At 36.4% G+C, this 3,599-nt stretch overlaps 1 long non-coding RNA gene across 1 annotated transcript; it reads left to right on the top strand.

Annotated features, from left to right (window-relative positions):
- Window positions 1–720: 720 nt before the first annotated feature.
- On the top strand, window positions 721–2,942 carry LOC127641653 (uncharacterized). The gene is made up of 3 exons (XR_007970198.1): window positions 721–891; window positions 2,316–2,386; window positions 2,810–2,942. It is a non-coding gene; the product is annotated as an uncharacterized LOC127641653 (long non-coding RNA).
- Window positions 2,943–3,599: the final 657 nt, after the last annotated feature.

The raw sequence follows: 3,599 nt of genomic DNA, 5'->3' as shown, positions 1-3,599 counted from the left end.
TGAGAACGCAGTAAAGTGTGACGCATATTTCGTTCTGTGAGTTTTATGAGTACTCCGAGCCTTTATTAAAACCAACACATGAAACATATGTCTAAAGAAAGTAGGGATGGGCTGATCGATCCGAACGTATCAAAACGTCCGAGAATGATGATCAAATTTCAAAATGCTTTGAAATCACACTCTTATTTTTATTGTAAACCTGTGATAAAACATATATGCTTGTGTTTTACATTTTTAAGAAAACAAAAAAAAAAAATGGCAGCAAACAACCACTTTTATAATTATTGTTTTGCGATCTTTGCGATTGATTTTCTTTCTGATTAATTTTCTGATAAATCTACCATTTGTTGTTGAAATGACGTACACTGTAAAATCCAATAGCTTTCCTGACTCACATATACTAGTTAACTTTACTCCGTTATATAAAATACATACTTCTTACTAGTTGTTTTGAGTTACAGTCAATTGCATGGTGAAAAAAGCTATTTACTTATTGTTTTGAGTGAATATAACTTTGTTGAAGTTATCTTAACTTGCTTAGAGCGACTATTTGGAACTCAACCTACACTGTAAATTCCAATAGTTGTCATAACTTGCATAAATGAGTTAACTGTAGTCGGTTGTGAATAATTACAAAGTAACGGTTAATTGCATGGTGAAATAAGCTATTTACTTATTGTTTTGATTGAATATAACTTTGTTGAAGTTATCTTAACTTGCTTAGAGCGACTATTTGGAACTCAACCGAAGAACAAGCAGGGCTGGGTGTGAGCATGCTCAGTAGAAGTCACCAACGGTTAGTCTCGTGCTCAAGACCACAGTGGTGCCTGTCGGACTGTGCTGACGCATTTGCTGAAAAGTTAATGATTTCATCGCTTGTCGAATAATAAGGTAAGTTTTCAAACGAATTAGGTTAATATTTGTGTGTGAATTTGTGTTTCTGTCCGCTGCCTCCACATTAGCTTTTGTTAAACATTCACAAACCTTTATTGTTTTACATAGTGTAGCCTAAGGCAGGCCTAACTTACTTTTTTTCCTTGTAACAATTTTAAATTGTGATGTGTGTGTGATATGTGATCCCTTTTAACCAAAGACACATTTCTAACACTGGTTGATAGATAATAAAGTTGTTTTTTTTTGTTTTGTTTTTATTTGAACGGGCAGAGCACTTGTTCGGGCATATTTTAGGCGGCATTTTGAAAAATTGCCACGTTTGAAAATCTATTTTAACTGAAAGTAGAAATACTCACATTGTTAATGTAGTAGCTATACAGTTAATTTTAGTTTTCCCGAGTTGATAATGTATTTTGGTCGAATGTTGGGTATTAACAACACAGACATATCCGAGTAACAAATTAATGTTGGCCTATCGATTACATTTGCTGCATCCGTCCTTCCAGAAAAACGCGGAGATTATTGGTGATTGTTGCGGACAAAAAACCTTGAATATGCGGGCTATTTATGCAGTTTTATGCGATAAAATTGTGGGAACTAGCAAAAATTTCGTCACCTCAGAACGTTCCCATGGCAACAGGTGAAAGGATGAAGGTGAAGAGGAGACTGCTTTTGTGGAACAAACGCAACATTTTTCAACTTTCTGCTAAGATATATGTGACTTTTTGCAACGAAAATGTGGGGATTATGAAATCATGCAAGCTCTGCATATTTTGCGCGGAAATCTTTAATTTATGCGTCGTATTTGAAAAAAAATGCGGACTTTGGCTGATAGCCTAATGCTTTGAATCATGCGATCGCTAATCGCGTTTTTCTGGATGGACTGGGGCTTTTTGTAAGCTAGGCTACACAGTTTGCAGCCATATTTGTCGGACGATTAAGAGAACATAAGTAACTTTACTACTAGTTTCTGTTTAATCTATTGCAAACTTGTGTGTAAAATAGATGAAAGAAACGTTGTGGTTTATGTATGAAACGTCTGAATTATACTTTCTTCTTTCCTCTAAAAATTATCATCTCGTAGCACAGGTTCAGATTTATCTTGTGACTCTTGCAAAAGTCTTGAAGATCAAATAATTTAAATAAAATGCTGCTAATGCACTGATTTATCAGAATGTACTTTAAACGTTTTTTAGTATAAAGCTAGTCACAAACCAACACTTTCTTTCCAACAAGTACTATTATTTCTTTAAGTAAATGTGGTTGCTAATATTGCTGTAATTAATACTTTTTATATTTATATTGGAAAACAAGCAATTTTCTGTAATGCTTTTAAAGTATACACATGTGTCTTTAATCTACAAATCACATGACTGTAAGTGGAGCTTTCTTTTAACTAAGACATTCTTTGTCCTTTACAGAAGTGCTTGTGACAACTGCCTTGAGGGCTCTTCACAGCTGCTTTGTCAGTGCGGGCTGGAGTACACTGGAGGTAAGAAGTAGACAACATTTTGGAGGATATTATATAATATATATATATATATATACTCTGTGGTACCACCTAAACAGAGGTGGTACCACAGAGGATGGAGCCAGTACCGTACCATGCAGTGGAAAAACATCAATATAGTCAAACCATGGGTCACAGGAGGGGCGGGATGTTGATCAGCCTGCAAATCTTCCTTCCTTGTCAATGACACAGCCTATCAAACAACCGAAACCAACATCTGCACCCTGTGTGTTCAATGCTACTTTAAAGTCACCTAGTCCGTGCTTGTAAAATATCTACAGCGACTTGTAGCGTCATCTCAAGTTTTTAACCGAGTGAAGTCTGTGCGATTGAACACATGCACATAAGACGACCGAAGACTTACAACTTACACCTAAAATTTCCACTTACAATAATTTCTTGCAGATGCAGTGGACCTGTAAGCAGTGTATTTTTTCTACAGACAAAAGAGGACAGTTGTTGAAACACTATCGCCTAAAACATGGAGGCTTTACTCGGCAACAACCAATACCATGTCTTCATCACGATTGCTTATGCACTTTCAAATCTTTTAATGCACTCAAAGTGCACTTATCTGTTTGGCACTGTCAATCAGACATTGGACAAGCAAGTAAACCCACAGCTGTATTTCACTGCCAATTATGTGAATACATAGAGCCCTGCACGGAAGCAGATTTTTTCACACACTTGCGCAGCCATTTAAAACTTAAGCAGAGAGTTCTGTGTCCATACGAAGGGTGTGAGTTTTACAGCAATGTGTATTCAACATTTAATGCACACAAAAGTAGGGTACACAGAGGGAGTGCTACAACACATTTTAAAACTGGAATAATATCAAACATTGAACATCAAGATCAGTTGACTGAAGTGGAGAAAGATGTTTCCTCACAGGATGACATGGAGTGTGAGTATGAAGAGTCTGTATGTGACATAAAGGACTTGGAAAGTCAGCTTGAACGTAACCTTGCTTCTCTGTTTTTGAAAATGCAAACAATCCTGCATACATCAGAAAGTGCTACACAAGAAATTATTCAGCAGATCAATCAGATCCACTTACTTTCACAGCCATTACTTCAAAGTAAAGTCCAGGAGATTATCAGTCAGCATTGTGGTGATGTGGATAATTCCATAGTTAGTGACGTTGTAAATGCAGTTTCACAAACGAATGTCCTGCTGAAATTCACTTCTACAGGAG

This window comes from Xyrauchen texanus, unplaced genomic scaffold (genome assembly GCF_025860055.1).
Source record: "Xyrauchen texanus isolate HMW12.3.18 unplaced genomic scaffold, RBS_HiC_50CHRs HiC_scaffold_1233, whole genome shotgun sequence".
Taxonomy (NCBI): Eukaryota; Metazoa; Chordata; class Actinopteri; order Cypriniformes; family Catostomidae; genus Xyrauchen; species Xyrauchen texanus.
This window is presented reverse-complemented; position numbering and strand designations above follow the sequence as displayed.